General features: G+C 45.2%; 1 pseudogene; it reads left to right on the forward strand.

Annotated features, from left to right (window-relative positions):
* Positions 1 to 16,985, forward strand: part of LOC100714246 (NBAS subunit of NRZ tethering complex-like) — a 188,411-nt pseudogene that overhangs the window by 82,674 nt on the left and 88,752 nt on the right.

Below are 16,985 nucleotides of genomic sequence, written 5' to 3' on the forward strand. Positions count from 1 at the left end.
TGCCTTTTGCTCCTTTGTCTTGACATTTTCCTGGATTCTTCTGAACAAGCCAGTTGTGGGGTCCGAGGCGCTTCCTGAATTGGTCACCCATCCGCAGTGCAGGGGAATGGGTCAGGCACCTGGGTTTCTCCTAACCTAGGTTCCTGGGGAGGCAGTGGAGTGCAGGTTGGACTTCTCCAGACATAATTCGGTTTCTCCGTGGTGTGGCTGGCTGGTTCTGCTAGTTCACATTGGTTATAGGTCCGTGATGGTGGCCATCAGGCTTACAGGGGTAGGGCTGGCTGCTGCTTCTCTGGCTCAAGCTGACTGCTCGTAAGAGGGTCCTGATGCTGCCTGTGTGCACTCAGGGGTTGGGCTGGCTCTCTAGTTTTGATTTTGATAGTCACTTTTCTAATTACATGAAATGGAGTTATTTCGGGAGAGATTCCTTTTGCGAAGTACCTGTTGTTTTATCACCCATTTTGTATCAAAACTTTTGTTCTTTGTCTTTTCTTTGTTGAGATTTTTATGGATCAAGTTACTGGAACTGATTCAGTATGTGTATCTCATGGTAGTCCATCTGGGAGAGAAAAGAGGAGGCACATATCCCTGACAGTTGTTTTCTGTAGATCAGTGTTTGATATGTGGGTTTAAGTTTTTCATGACCCCCACATCATGGGGTTGGGCTTTTTACTTAAATGACAGCAGCCCAGTTTCTGATGTTTTAACTGGGTAAATTAAGAGATAACAATCCTCTTTACCACACTATCCCGTCAAGTGGTCATCTTCTCCATAGTGTAAAATTTTGTTCACTCCTCTAGCATTTATTTTGGAAGATACATGAGACCAGAAGCCAGGTGCACACGGCTTTTTCTTGTAAATTGGCTGAAGCTATCTTAATGAGCACACTGGTACTCATGCACTGTGTAGTACTTTTTGTACTTTGGTACAAAACTTCTGTTGTGGAATCTGTTCATGGAGTCAGGGCAGACGTATGTAGGCTTTGCCCACAGTAGGTTGTGTGCAGTTCCCAGCCCCTTTTTGTGTGGTGCTGGGAAGTCAACGGCACTGTACCAGAGCTGTATACACAGCCTTTTTTGTGTTTATTTGTTGTTGAGGCCAGATCTCACTAAGCTGCTTGTGCTGTCCTTCCACTTGGATCCTGGAGCTGCAGCCTCCCAGAGTGCTCGGGTTGCTGGTGTGTTGGCTATAGCCAGTCCCATTTCTTTTGAATTAAAAAGGAACTTGGTGAACATATTGGACACATGTGTGTTCCTCTTCAGTGCTGAGTGACTCGAAGCTCTCAGTGAGGTTTGTGGGGTGACATTTCGCCTTGTGAAGTCTATGCCTGTATCTGCTGCAGTGTTGGACACAGGACTGCTGACCACTAGTGCTGTCCTGGTGAGGGAAGTGATCCACAGCTGTACGGGCCAGAGTGGTAACCACCAGTCACATGCAGCTTTTGAGCGCTGGAAACATGGCTAGTGTGAGTAAGGAGTTGCATTCGTAGTTATATTTAACCTTCATTTATAGTCAAATAAAACGTATGGATTACGTTGGACATCACAGCTGTGAAAAATCCAGCATTCATTGGAGCATGCACAACAGTGTGCAGACTGGACTTGTAGTTGTCCTCCCTAGCTGGAAGCTGGAGCATTTCTAGGAGCCCGAAGGTTGTAGAACGCCTCATCCCTAGATATGTTTTCATTGATTACCATATCACTTGGCAATTACTTGGTTTGCCCCAGTGCACATGGAAATACATTGCTGTCTGCTGTATTTGCTGTGTAGGATCGAGCAGTGCTTACAGTAGCCAGGGACCACCGGTGCTTGGTGGGTACCCGTGAAGGAGGAGTTGGCTCTGAGAATGCAGCTGAAGCCCTGCTCTCCTCAGAAGAGCTGTTCTATTAGCACATGTTCAGGACTCGCAGCTGTGCTGGTCTTGGGGAACTGGCATGCACACTCATGGCATCTCAGTCCTGGGACTCCCCTTTCCCCTCCTCCCATGTCTCCTTCCATCTCTACAGTCTGCTTCCCTTTTTCCCGCCATCTCTCCTTATTTTGCTTGATGACCTTCTTTCTGTGAAATCTTAACCCAAGACTTGGGTCCTTTGGGCCTCTGGTCCCCTGTGTCCTGCTCCATCTCCCTCCAAATGTCTCTGGTCCTGGCTCTTGGGCTGCCTTTCAGATGTCTGTGAGTTCTGGGCTCTGCTGCACCCTTGGTGTTGCAGGTAGTTATGGCCCTTCCTCTGCCTCTGCTGCCCTTCTTGTCTTGTTCTGGGACTCTCGCCCCTTTCCTGCTGTTCCTCCCTGCTGTTTCCCTTGATGCCTCCAGGTGTTCCCTCCCCTGTGTTGCCCAAGCGTGCGTGCATCTTTCTGATTCTGCATTTTGTGCTGTGATGTGGTAACTGGAAGTGTGTCATTAATCTCTGTTCTGTCCTCACAGAGTGCCTGTCACATAGGGCCTGGTGAACCTTTGATAAAGCGCATAATGATTAGGCTGTGTTAAAAAATAAAAACAGGAGGTAGAGTTTTAATTTTAAAATCCACAGGATGAAAATGAAGAACTTTCAGTTTGTCTCACAGGTGCTGTGAGATCCACCGGGTTTAGCTGAGGTGAGGGTTGTGTCACTGCTCTGTTCACTGTGGAGTCACCATAGCTTCCCAATGAGCTCTGCTCCCTGAGCTTACCTGTGAAAACCTCTCGGGGCTTTTGAGTTTCTCATTTTTTACTTCTGCAATGAACCAGAAAGGATCGGCTGGGTCCCTCTGTGGCTTCTCTGAAAAGAGTTGCAAATCTCTTAGGGACGGAAAGGGATTCTTCCATGTTGACTTCGTTTCTGGAGTATTTTTGTCCTTAAAAGCTTTCCTGTCTTCCTTTGTTCTTCTCCCCCAAATCATAATAGATACAGAGCCCAGAGAGTTCCAATCCAAGCCCTCAATGAACACATTATGGCTTTGATTCATGAAGCACATTTCAGGATGTTATAGCTGCTGTTACTAGATTAAAATAAAGTGTGAGCTGTAAAATGCTGTGTTTCAAACATTAACAGCAGATATAACCACATTAAATTATAACTCACAAATGAGAGCTGACTCTGTAATCTGTGTAATGCCCAAGACTTTCATTACCTCAGTTGTGAAAATAATGATTTTATTTATATATCCAAGCAACATAAAGATATAATTGTTATATTGTAGCATTTGCATTAGTACAAGTGGATACTACAAATTTTAAGATAATGCTTTTATCTCACTGAACAAGATACTTGCTTATAAATAGAACAAAATGCAGACTTTATGAAGTAATTACAAAATTACACATTTCTGGTTGGTTATTATGCCTTTTAGATGAAACAGAATTCTGCCACTTAGAGCATATTAACATTTTTGTTTAACTAGTATTAGTTATATTACTTAGCCAATGGTGTTTTCTCCAGATAAATCTAATTAGAGTTAGAAATGGATTATGTACAGGGTTCCCATTAAAAAAATCATTTTCACTGTGGGAAAACTTGTTATGATCATTTCAAGTGGCCACACATTTATGCAATTGGACTAATTAATGTTTAAAACTCAAGCATGGTCCACGCATGGAACTATTTGGAGTGTTTTAAATGGATTGTTTAGAAATACTATACTATTTTTAGAAATACTGTGCTTAAATAAAAGCAAGTGAAATGGCAGTTGTTTCAGCACCATAGCCAGCACCAGTTCCTGCTCGCTGTTGATGGACAGGTGAGTTGTGGCCACTTTGCTCTTAGGGGTAATGTTAACGTGAATGCCGATATTCAAGTTCTTTATGAAAATATGTTTTCAGTTCTCATGCAGGTACCTAGGAGTAGAATTGCTATATTGTGTAGCATGTTTGTGTTTCATGTTAGAAAAAACAGCCAAAGTATTTTCCAAAGTAGCTGCCCATTTTTACATTCCCACGAGGCATTTGTTTAGATTCCAGTTCTCCCTCCTCACTGCCTAGCTCTTTGTCTGGCTCTGTCCCTGGAGTTTTGACTAAAGCCATGCTCACACATGTGTCTCATCATCATGTTGTTATTTGTATACTAGTAACTAATCACAGTGACCATCATTTGGTGTACTGATTGGTCATTCCTATATCTCTTTTGGTGAAATGGCTATTCAGATAGTTTGCCCATTTTTTAAACTGGGTCATTTGACTCATTAGTAATCTAAAAGAGTTTTTTGGTTTTTGGTATATTTTTCTTTTTATTCCAGATATGTCTTGTATCAGATTTGTGATTTGAAATGTGTTTCTCTCAATGTCTGACTTGAATTTTTATTTTATTAGTGGTGGTTTTTGAAGTGCAAGAGTGTTTAATGTTGCTAAAATCCTGTTAATATTTTTCCTTCATTGCTTATGTTTTTGATGTCCTAAGGAATCTGTGCCTAATGCAATGTTGTGAAGATTTACTCCTCTGCTTTTTATCTAGTTTTTTAGTTCTCACATTTATTGATGTGTAATAATAAAACTATGCTTTTATATGAAATAAGGTAGACATGACATGCAAAAAGATGAATTTAAACATTACAGTATACCATATACAAAAATTAATGTAAAAGAGCCACATGTTTCTTCTTATATTTCATGTTAATTTGTTCTTAATAGATTTAAATATGGGATATCTTATTTCTTAAAAGTAAAAAAAAAGATGGCAATTTTCTGTGGTAAGATATTAACATCTACTAACATTATTAATGTATACCTGGATAAATGGCGTGACTATACTTTCTGCTTTTTAAAATATAAAAGTGATTTAATCCACAGGTGTTGCTATACATTAAAAGCAGAGTTCTCCCTTTTTTTGCTCTGATGAATCTCAGTGCTCAGAAGTTAACACTTTTAGCCCGTGCTTACCCTTCCACATTTTTCTGAGATAGACAGCTTTCCTATGTGGCTCTGCTCTGACTGCTTGTTCTTAACTAAGGTGAATCTGTCCTTGTTTTCACTTTGCAGCTTGAGCTTTATACTCTTGTGCATAGACTCTGGCCTCGTCATTCACTGTATGTTGACCACTGAGGTAATGAGAGCATGGTGTTCATTGGGTGTGTGTACCACGATTTATTTGTCATCTCCTTTCCTTTTGAGCATTTAGACTGTGTCCAGTTTTTTCTATTTTATACTGAACTGCTTTGACCATTTAATGCATGTACTTTTGTGCCTGAGCACTGTCACTCAGGGCTGGGGGTTTCCTGACTCTGTGTAGTTTCTCTGCCTGCAGTGTGAGTGTACACTTTGTCTGTTACCATCTGATGCAAGCACTTTACAGAAAGATACTTTTCCTGTTTCTGACCTTGTCTGAAGCGCATTCTCTGAGAAGGCTTGGATGCACAGTCCTGATGTAACATAGGAGGGTGGCATGGTTCCGAAATGCTCAGCATGCCCGCTGGCACCCCTTGGTCTTCACCATCCGGGCACACAGGGCTCTCCCTGGTCCAAAACCATTGAGCGTACGGGCAGCTCTCCCTGTCTGCCTCTAGGTACTGTGTTAGCAGGGACAGTCTGCTGCTTAAACAGGGAGCACAGCACAGGAAGAGGCAGAATTGGCGAATCTACAGCTTAGATCTCCATTCTTCACCTCCTCTCAGCAGTTAGAATTCCAGGGTTGTTGACTTTTACCCTGCCTTTTTTCATAGCACCTGTGCCTGCCTGCCTGCCTGCCTGCCTGCCTGCCTGCCTGCCTGCCTGCCTGCCTGCCTGCCTGCCTGTCTTGTCTGTCTTTTTGAGACAGGGTCAAGGATGGCCTAGAGCTCACTTTGTAGCTCAGGTTAGTCTCAAACTCATAATGATCCTCCTGCCTTAGCCTCCTGTGCTAAGTAAGGCATGTGCCACCACACCTGGCTCCATGCATTTCTAATACATTTGTTTTGTGATATTTTCAAGGAGCTTTTAGCAATAAGGCATAGGGTTTTACTTTTTCTCTGGGTCTGCTGTTTAAATCCACTTGCAGACTTTTCTGAAGATGATGCATCTGCCTGGTCTGCTAGTTCAGGGTGGGGTATGGTACTGCCTTCTCTTCCAGGCAGAATTATGGTGTTGCTTTCTCAGTGGCTTAGTGTGTACCACTCTGAGGACTTCCGCTGCAGGCCTGGCTTAGCAGGGGCTGCATCTTTCTCGTCCTCTCTTCCCTTACTTATTCTTTGCGAGGCCTTGGCTCCTCACCACTTTGCCATAGTAGCTTGCCTCTGCTCACCAGTGAGCTCATGTTACACACCTGTTCAGCTTGGACCCTTCCACCCACCCCACCCCTGATTTATCACTGTGCTCTCAGGCTCCTTCCTGTCCCCACAGCACCCGCCCCAGAACAGTGGTCTTCCTGCAGAGGCTCCCATGTCAGGAAACTGCAGCTCCATCCTTTCAGTTGTTCTCATCAGAAACCTTCCTGTGGTCCTTGACTCTTTCCTCAGCACCACATGGCTGAGTTTTTGGCTCTGTGTCTCACAGTGGACTTGGAATTGGACTCCTTCCCATTACTGCCGCTCCTTCACTGGCCTCGTGATTCTGCCTCACTGGACCCCAGGAGATACCATGGGCCTCCCACTTATACTCCTTCTCCCCCGTCTGTGCTCACCAAGGAAGCCAGAGTGATTACTTACTGCACACACCTTGCCTGACTGCGCGCACCTTGCCTTAAAGTATTTTACTTGGAGTGAGACTAAGTTACTGCAGGTCCCATGAAACGCTAGTACTGTCCTCTCCAACATTGTTTGGCTTTGTGTCCCTCTCCCACCTGCAGCATCCGTATTCTGCCTTCAGACATCTCCAGCATGCCTGGCGGCTAGGCCCCTGTGCTGGCTGCTTCCACTCAATGCTTTCCTCCCTAACATGAGGTTGATAGGTCCCCTTGGCCCTCGCAGGAGTCTCTGAAATGTCACCTGATAGGATTTTCAGTGCAGTTAAAAAGAGAATATAAAAATAAAAATGGCCTTTATTCTAAGGACGCAGAGAGAAACTCCATGACCACCGGGGCCTGGCTTTCTCTGCTGTACACGTGCTGTGGAGGGCATACGTATAGCTTTTGTCTGGGGTGGTGCCTAAAGGTGGCATTGCTGATGCTGGAGTAGCTGATTGGAACTCTTTTCTCGCCACAAGTAAGTTGCCTGGGGACTGGGAAGATGACCTCAAGGTAAATGTCCCTTGGTCCCGCCTCCCACTGCTGTAGTGTCCTATCTAGGGCAAAATCCTTTCATCACCTTATGAAAACCTTCCCGCCCTCACACATGAAGCCCTTGGCCCCCACACAGCCACACTGTATTCCCTTGCTGTCTGGTGTCACTCGGCTGTCTCTCCTGGCACGCTTTCTTTTCTTTCTTTTCTTCTTTCAGTGTGAATTCTCCGAGGCAGTTGTTTGGTTTTGCACTTATTTCCAGCATCTTGGAACACAGCTGTGTCCTAGGCGCTTGTTGCCATAGTGATGAACAAATGAGGGAAGTGTCCTCGGCCAGGGTGGGCAAGTGAGCACTGTGGAAGGGAGGGAAGGAATGGGCTTTGATTGGGAAGGTTCTCACTTCTTGGGGTAAGGGCAACTGCCTGATTTTCCCCCCTTTCCTAGTGTACTATAGGGCCCTCAGGAGCAGGAAGCATAGCTCAGTCCTAAACCTAGGCATGTCAAAAATAGGTGTTTAGTAACTTACTTTGTGGGTGCATTTAGAATCCAAATACACCAAAAGTAATTTTAAAAATTGGCATAGAAATATGCTTTGTACACATCTATTTTTTCTTGAATACATCTTCCTTAATCTCGATCCAAGATTGCTAGGAAACTCAAGAAGGCTGGTCCTTGAATCTCCTGAAGTCGTCGCCTCTCGCCGTGCGTATCTCTTCATGACTCTGTCTGTGGAAGTGCATCTGCCCGTGCATTCAGTTTCCCAGGGAAGGAACTGACTTTCTCCAGAAGTGTCAGGGGGCTCCTGCTTTGCAAGGGAAAGCAGCTGAGAGGTAGCCGGGGCTGCTCTTCAGCACCCGAGCTGAGGCAGCCAGACCTGAGAGTGGTGGGCTCCATGGAGTGTTTCCTGCTGCTGCTTCCGGGAGGCGCTTCTCGTAGTAGCCCAAGGAGTGCAGTCTGAACGACTTCAGCTGGTGACATTTGCAACAAGTTTTCACTATAGAGAAACTCTGTCTGTGCTTGTGTTGAAGGGGAAGGGCTAGCAGGTTGGGTTGAGCACTGCCTGACTGTTGTCACCTTGCTGGTTGCTGCGTACCTTCTGCCAAATCAGTCCTTCCATTGCTGGATGACTTGGGAGTGAGTCCATCATGCACAGTTGACAATGCCGTGAGCTGCGAGCTGTGCCCCCATGTGTGATGCTGCCCTTGTTCCTGTGGTCCTATTTGGTAATGGAATTTTTGTTGTAGGATTTGAAAAATATTATTAGTGCTTAATGAGTTAACCTTAGAGTCATGTAGCACACTTGACATTAATGAGATTTAATGTTAAATTTTATGCTGGGAATTGTTGATTTGGTTTTGGGATTTAATGTATTCTAACTGTTATACATTCCCAATTAATTAGCCATGTGCCTCTATGAGTATAAAAAATGCCAGCAGTAATTACTTCAGGAGTGAATTTTGCCTAACGTCTTTTTTCTCTTCTCATTATTATGATGTTGAAAGAAAACTATTTTCCTTTTTGGGACTCTGGCCACACTATGATCTTGATGATGGCTCTTGAATTCAATGCTTATTCTCTGGTCTAAATGAGCCTCTTCTTTCTCCTCTGCAATTCTCCTTAGGGTAGTCTCTTACAGAAAATCCTTTTATCACACAGATTTCTGAGTATGTGAATTTCATTTAACTTCTGAAATAGTCTTCTAAAGATCCTGTCTTAGGCCAGCCCATCCATGTGAAGAAGAAATAAAATGTAAGATCATTTTATGAAATAGAATAATGCTTTTATGGCTCACATATTTAGGTATCTTTTAATTGGTTTGATCTACCTCCAAATTAAATTATATTCTGTTTAAGCATTATATTTCTTATCATGTTTATATTTTTAATTCTGTACTTAGATTAGTTGATTACATTAAAATCACTCAGTATGCCCTCTCAATTAAGAAGGTTCTAAAGATGAATGGGAATTGAAAATATGGTATGAAAGCTTCTTTGAATAACATTTACCTAAATAGACATAACATAGTAGGTTTTTGGAAATATGCCCTCAAACATTTTAATGGAGTAGTAAGACCAGACTTCTTAGACATACTTGTAGCTCCAAACTGCAGAAGTTTTCACATACTCTAAGGGTATAAAACATAGATAGTGCCCCTGCTCCTGAACAGCTTACTGTTGTATCAGGACAGACAAAAACAATTATTATATATATATGATAGAAAACACATTTAAATTGCATATATAATCTTTATGAATGGATACAAGAATGGTAGTACGTGGTCTTAAGGTTCTACCTAGAGCAAAAATATTTCACGTCAAGAAAAACCTAGGAGAACATTTTTATAACCTTGGCATAGGCAAAGATTTTTTCAGATGTGGTACAAAAGGAACAATTACAAAGTTATAAACTTGAATTACCTAATTTAAAGTGCCATTAAGATGATGAAAAGGTAATCCACAGAATAATAAAACATATTTACAATTAATGCCTGTAATAAAGGATATGTATCCAGAATGCATCAAAATCTTGTGCATGTGAGTAATAAAGACAGACAAGATACCGGAAAATAGGCTAAAGGCTGCAACAGCTTCACAGAGGCCTCTCAGATGGCCCAAAAATATATGAAGTGGCATCCAACTTCCTTATCACTGCAGAGGTGCAAATCAAAACCACTGAAAGGTGTTAGGTACTTAGCAGAATCGTGCAATAAGAAGGCATGAAACATCATGAGTCATACATGGAGACACACGACTCAGTATTGCCAGTGAGAGTGGAGACTGGTGCAGCCACTCCAGGAAAATCCAACTCGGTGTAGTAAATCTGGCCAGTTTCTTGCTGTATGTCTCAGCAGTTCCACTACCAGCTGTTTACCTAGAAATTCACACTGTTCTCGGAAGATAATTGCTGGTGTGGTCAGGGCAGCATTACTGGTATTCGCTCAAAGCTGGCGTCTACCCCGTGCTCATCCACAAAGGAAAGGGTAAATCCTGGTGTATTTGCAAGTCTCATTGGAGACAGTGATGTGTTGAAGAGTCTTCAACTATCTACAGAAATAGGAATGAATTTGTGTAGTGTTGAATTTGTGTTCATGTGAAGTATAAAGGCAGGCAGAATACTCCATGCTGTGCAGGTTGGGACAGCGTTTGTCCCGGCAGTGGCGTGGCTAGGGTGAGCCCAGGGGTGGCTTCTGGAATTCTAGTGGCAGCCTATTCTGGTCAGAAGGCTGCCGTGTGTGTGTGTGTTAAAAATCAGCTAGTTATATGTATTCTCTTCATGCACTCTCTGGAAATTTCTACTTCAGAAACAATGTGTTCTAAAGGTCTGGAGCCAGGGGCTGGGGTATGGCTGGATGGTAGGGTGCTGTCCTGGCATGCGTGAGGCATTGTGTGGGTTATCAGAAAGGGCCTGGAGCTGGGCATGGCTTCCCACATCCTGGTCCCAGCTTCTGGAGAGGCTGAGGGGCCAACTTCCCTTGAGCCCAGGAGTGCAAGACCAGCGACAGCACAATAAGACTGTGTCTCAGAATAAAAAGGAAAACAAAGCCTATGTGTGGGTTAGAGAGAAAGATTACATGCTGGCAATTGTCTTTACTCATGGGACTGTGAATAAATATCGTCCTTTCTTCTCCTACAGTTCTATTTAAGGCCACCTTTTGTGAGCTTACCTGAGTTTTATAACATAGAAAAATAAATTAGTTTAAGTAAATGCACATACTGAGCACGTATGTGTGTGCGTGGCCCCCCACCCTGGAAGAGTCTCTCCAAGATGACCAAGGAAGGCATCCACCCTGGGCAGCTGCAGGTTTCAGCTGGGCCCTGCACCCTAGAACATACTCAGTATCACAGACCTAGCCCTCCGCTTTCTGGCTGTGATCTCATCAGGTCATTGCTTGTTTGAATCAATCAAGTTCAGTTCTAGCTATTATAAAGAACATTTTTTTTTTTTTGCTTTTAATGGCAAATTAAGAGCTTATAAAGTCACTTAAAGGATGCAGGCTTCAGGAGAGTTGGTAACAACTGCTATGGTGTAGATCAGGATTTTAGATCTGATGCCCACAGGGGTGCGGGTGGGGTGGGAATCTGGGAGGGAACTTGCCTGCAGTGCTGCGCTGACAGTGCCAAGTTGCCGAGATGTGGGTGCGCACAGCAGCGTTAACGTGAGCCGTGTTACCACCTCGGGAAAACATGCCAGAAATGGAAACGCGCAATCCACCAGCAGGAAAACCAGAAGTGGGAGAGTTATGGTTCCTACTGTAGTCTCCCTCCTGGAGTTCATGCACTGTGTGCCTTGGATCCAGAGGAGAGCAGGTCACAAGTGGAATGCCTTTGGGACGGAGTCAGGAGACTTGCTCCTTTTCCCCTGTTAGGGCCTGGGCCTGCGGCGGAAAGAGCTGCAGTACCAGGCTCAGCCTGAAGCCTGGGAGGCGCTGCCATGATTGATCTTAATACCAGCAATTTAACATGAGTTTCCCTTTATTAATATGCCGTTCATTTTTCTAGGTTGTTTTCATAGTTAAGTTCTTATTTGTAATTTTGATTTTTATCAAAATTTTGACTACTCTGATAGTCCTAGGTAAAAAAACTCATTGGAAACCATGTGGTTTTGGCTTGTTTTCATGGTGACAGCAGTCCAGAATAAATGCAGGCAGCCACCAGCAGCCAGGGCTGGGTAAATCGTGAGCACTGTTACTCGGCGGACTCGCTCCCTTTAGAGGTAGGAATAAAATGGAGGTTTGTGCAGGAGTGGTCAAATGAGAGGTTTGTTTTCTGTTGCTGTGAACTCTGCAACTTTAAAACACTGCAGTTGATTATTTTACGGACATGCCCACAAGCCAGAAGCCTAACAGCTTGCGTGGTCTCTGCTGGTCTCCCAGACAAGAGTCCAAAAGCTGCAAAGAGAGGAGAGTTCCTACTGCTTGACCCCAAGGGTCAAACCCCCGTGTCTTTGGACCAAGGTCCGTGTTCCCCTGCTGGGTGTCACCTGAGATCAAACCAGGCCAAAAGGATGATGTTTAACATGTCTTTGTCTTCATGTCTGTTGTCTGGGCATTCTGAGCAGTCACCTTGTCACCCTCTGCTCTTTACTTATGTTGTGTGTTTTTGTTCTTGCTTTTTCGGCCGGTGAAGGCTGAGCCAGACAGTCCAGGCAGCGGCTCGGCTGACTTGTTGCGCTGGACCACTGCCACCACCATGAAAGTCCTGTCCAACACCACGACCACCACCAGGGCCATGCTGCAGGCCATCAGCAACAGGCAGTGGTGGAAGAGGTCTCTGACTTACCTCCGGCCCCTCCAGGTGAGCGCACAGCATTGCAAAGCCAGGCCCCTGGTGTACATCAGTTCTTAGTGCTGCTGCATCTTTGATGATTAAAATAACCTCTGGGGAGATCTAGGCCACCTGTGGGATAGAAGGGAGCCATCTGTTTCACAGAGTGAGATACACACTCGTGGAGGTGCAAAGGACACTGGCACACATTCGAGGGGGGGGTGTCGTAGGTAAGAGTTAAAATTGAGTGGGTAAAAAGAAAATGTTTACTTTGGCGGTACTTCTGGCTTGTAGTTGGGCAGAGTGAGGAGCCAGCTTGGGCCATATCTCAGACCTTGGTTACACTCTGAAAGTGCCATCAGGACCAGCATGGAGCAGTTGAGTTGCTTGGAGGGACAGTTCAGCTATTGCTTTCTCTGCTGTCTTCTTTGTGCTCTCGAACTGCAGGCCTTTACTCTCACATTAGAAAACCATATCAGTTTATCCCAAACACTCACTGAGTTTCCCTTCTTTCCTTCCTCCCTCCCTCTCTTCCATTCACCCATCCTTCCTTCCATCCACCCATGGATCCATCCTTCCATCTGTCCTTCCATTTTCCCTTCCATTCATTCTTTCATCTGTCTATGCTTCCATTTTTCCTTCCTTCCATCCACCCACCCATCCATCCATCCTTCATCTAGCCCTGATCCATGCAGCACATTCTCTTTTTCTGTGGGTTAAGTGCTGTGCTCTGCACTGAAGACAGAATGGGCGACACATGCAGTTAATTCTCTTCTGGATGGCACATCCCTTTCACTGGTAGAAATGCACAAAAGCATCTGTGTGGTGCTGTGACGGTGGTGGTGAGGGCTGTGGAGATGAGTGAGGTGAGGTAAGTGGATCCCAAGTGACACTGGAGAAGGAAGTTGAATGAGAGAGAAGTTAGGCTTCTCAGAAAAGCACCGTTTTGGGCAGCAATGTGATTGAGTCTTGTAGAAATGTACAGAGCCGGGGCTGGGGATTTAGCTCAGCTGCATAAGTATCTGCCTTGCAAGCAGGCGGTCGTGAGTTTGATCCCCGGTACCGATAAAAATGAAAAAGAAATGTACAGAGCCTTCCCGGGTATGTGCTTGACATCCTGTACAACGTAAAGTAGATGTCCCACCTGAAACAAAATACCCCAGAGCCACAGTTAAAGGGGAAAAGGTTTATTTACTGTTTATTTACAGTTTGCAGAGATTTCAGTCCACGGCAAGCAGGCAGGCATGAGCAAGCAAGGGGCAAGCACAGGTCTTTCTGTCCCTAGTATCTTACCCAAGCTACTCGGGGCTGGCAGCACTCACACCTTAATCACAGTGCCCTTGAGCCTAGCACTGCACCACAAATCTATCCCAGTGTCACACACTGTAGGTCCAGCCATCTGTGACGAGGCCCTACCTCTGACCGTGGGAAGCTTTGAGGGGCATCGAGACAGAGCCATGACAGCAGTCAAGTGTGGTTTGAGCAGCACAAACAAGCAGGAGGAGTGTGGGGGTGAGAGCAGAGGGGAGCAGGATCCTACCCTGAAAGTGCCACATGGGCTTTGGTGTGACGCAGCTGCGTGGCTCTGGGGATGGAGGGGTGCAGTATGTGCTCACGGCTATCATAGTGAGGTCCTGTTGGTGTTATGCAGGCAGCTGCTGGCAGGAGTGAGGGGAGCAGTGTAGTCATTCTCTGCAGGACAGAGCTGTGGCTTACACCGGAGCGGCTATGAGCAGCTAGCAGAGAGGGACGTGCTGCGGCTGCACCTAGCAGCTCTGCTGACATTTTGCACATGGGACACAGGGCAGAGGAGGCCAGAGGGTGTGAGCCATGCAGCTGGGTGAGCTGTTCTGCACCTCAATTCAGGGCGAACCTAGGAATCTCTCATCACTTTGTACTTCACGCTGTATTATGATTATGATCATTTTCCTTTTCTCTGTTGGATGTTTCAAGGGTTTCATCCTTAAGTAAAATTTTAACACTGTACTTTTTTGTCTGCATTACATTCTCCTTGCCAGACAAAATATCCACCGCCTACAAGTTAAGAGGAAAGGTTTATTTGGGCCCAGGGCTTGGAGAGGTTTCAGTCTACAGTCAGCATTACAGACTGGAGATGCTCGGGACATGGCAGACCAAGAGCAGAAGCTCCAGGGAGAAGAGTGTACGTACATGTGTACGTGCATACATATCTACCTACCTGGATAGAGCTATCTCCAGGCCATGCCCACAGGGACTCACCTCCGGCCTGCACACCCAGCTGTGATCCCCTCAGTGAAATGAGCTAGTGCCACATACCCACAGTCCAGTGCCACACACCCCCAGTCCAGGGTCACAGTGCCACTCTCATGAATCAATGTCAGACACCCATAGTCCAGTGTCAACCACCCATAACCAATGTAACATACCCCCATGATCTAGTCTCTTCCCCAAAGCCCACCTGTGAGCCCATGAGGCTTTGGGGGAACGTCTAACACTAAGCTACAGTGTTTCTTAAACATCAGCTGTCATAGCAGCAGCAGCAGCAGCAGCAGCAGCAGCATCTTTGCTGTTTCCCTCCTAGTGCTTGGCAGGAGGTAGTTGCACTCATCTGGTAGAGTATCTCTTACTTGGTTCTTCCAGTGAGGAACTTAAGTCTATCTGAGGTGATCATAAAGACCATAATGAACTCTGCTAAGGAACCTATGGGGTTGTTCTCGGGGAGGCTGAGAACAAGTCTTCAAGGTGTGTGTGGGTGAGAGTAGCTGTGAAAGCATCAGCGAAGGAAAGAGGCAGTGTCACTGTTCCCTTGCTATGAATAGGTCAGGCTTGAGTGGTGGCTGGGCTGAGCTGGGCTGGGCAGAGTGGATCCCTCAGGTAGCCTACCTGGCCTCGAGGACCCTGGGCCCCAGGATGCAAGCAGGGTGGTTCAGTGAAGTGCTGAAGACTGATTAACATCTCAAAGACTGGTGTTAGTCAGCCTCCTTCAGATCTTCAGCTCTTGGCTCTTTACTGGTTTTTCCAGCTGGGCAGCAAGATACACAAGATGACCACCTGGAGTCACTGTCCTGGCACTGAGGAGGAGGACTCACTCTGTGTGTGAGGATGGCTGCTTGATGTTTCTGACTGAGGTCAGAGGAACCAGAAAACAAGAGGTGCTAGCAGCAGGTCGAAGTGCTGCTCTTCTGTGTGCTGTCACACATAGGCCCCTTGCTGGATGTCTGTGTCCGACCCCATCCAGTCACAGAGGCACCTCAGGTTTCTCCTGAAATCCCCTTCCTTCCCTGGCCCATGCCCATTTCAGACACTAGTCTTCACATTGTTTTGCTTAGGGGCAAGAATTTGGTGGCTCTTACTCAGCTGGAACTGTAGTCAATGAAGACCTAGAAAAGCAAGGATGTCATCCTTTTTATGAATCAGTCATGGCGAATCCCTTTGTTGCTGAGGTAAGAGCAGTATCTCTCACACACAGGCTTTCCTGTTGTCTACTGTGGACGGTGTAAAGGAAAACTGAAATTCTCCTGCAAGTGTACTTCCTAGGCATAGTGCTAGCTTGTGACATTCATTGGTTTTATGTGGATGATTTCAGACACATGAAGACATTTATGAAATGAAAATCATCTGAAATGCTAGATAAAATGGTACACATTAGTGAGAAGTTACTGTTCAAGTTGCCAGAAGTTGTAGCATCCTACAATTTTGTCTTCTAAGAACTCTTAAAAAAGATACCCGTTAAAAGGTGGACCTTGCTTTTGTCCAGTCTGGCATGCCCTTCGACACCTGTCAGCAGCCCCCTGTGGAGAGCTTTGCCAAGGGAGGTGCTGCTGAGGACTGGGAAACTGGCAGAGGCCGAGACAGATGGGAATGAAGGGTTTCCGACCACAGAAGGTAAGAGGGGTGGCTCCCCACCCTGACGCAGTGTTAAAGAACCACGAGCCTGGGTGGATGTGAAGGGGAAAAGTTGTACAAGAGAGTAGAACTTTGTTAGCTTCTAAACTGCCTTGCTCTGTAACTGCTTCACGGTCTTATAATCACTTTCTTGACTCCTGTAACTATAAGAGCATAACCGAACATACAAGATGCCTGACTGTACCAGACTTCATGAATCTATCCTTGGAACTAATGATCTCACCCCACTAGCTGACCAGAAGAATGGCCAGGCTTTTCTGTCTCACTTTTGTACCTCCTGCTTGTGCATCACATAAAAGTCCTAGATCACCGGACATCAGGGCCTGATATTCTGGGAGTGATTCCCATCAGTGCCCATTGACGTAAATAAATCTGCCTCCAAATTCTGGGTGTCATTTTGGTGTTTCTTGTGCCACCGCATATGGATGGATGAGGAAACAGTAGTGCAGTTTTCAGTAGTTTCCAAATGTCAGAGCCAACAGTACCATTTATGCCTCCGTTCACTTTAAAGCGTTTACTAAGAACCTGTTATTTCTGTGGATGCCAATACAGGAATTAAAAGGATGTATAAGATGTAATTCTTAGTCTAAAGTAATTCCCTTAGCAGATGGTATCAGGTGCTCAATACCTGTTTCTTTCTTTCTTTTATTTTAATCAATTATAGATCTGATTGATTATAAGGATTTTCTTTTTTCTAGTTAGATTTTTTTTAAGACGGGTTCTCGTTCTGTAA

The sequence above is a fragment of the Cavia porcellus genome, unplaced genomic scaffold (genome assembly GCF_034190915.1).
Source record: "Cavia porcellus strain 051 isolate PalLab524CR breed Dunkin Hartley unplaced genomic scaffold, mCavPor4.1 scaffold_38, whole genome shotgun sequence".
In the NCBI taxonomy this organism is placed as follows: domain Eukaryota; kingdom Metazoa; phylum Chordata; class Mammalia; order Rodentia; family Caviidae; genus Cavia; species Cavia porcellus.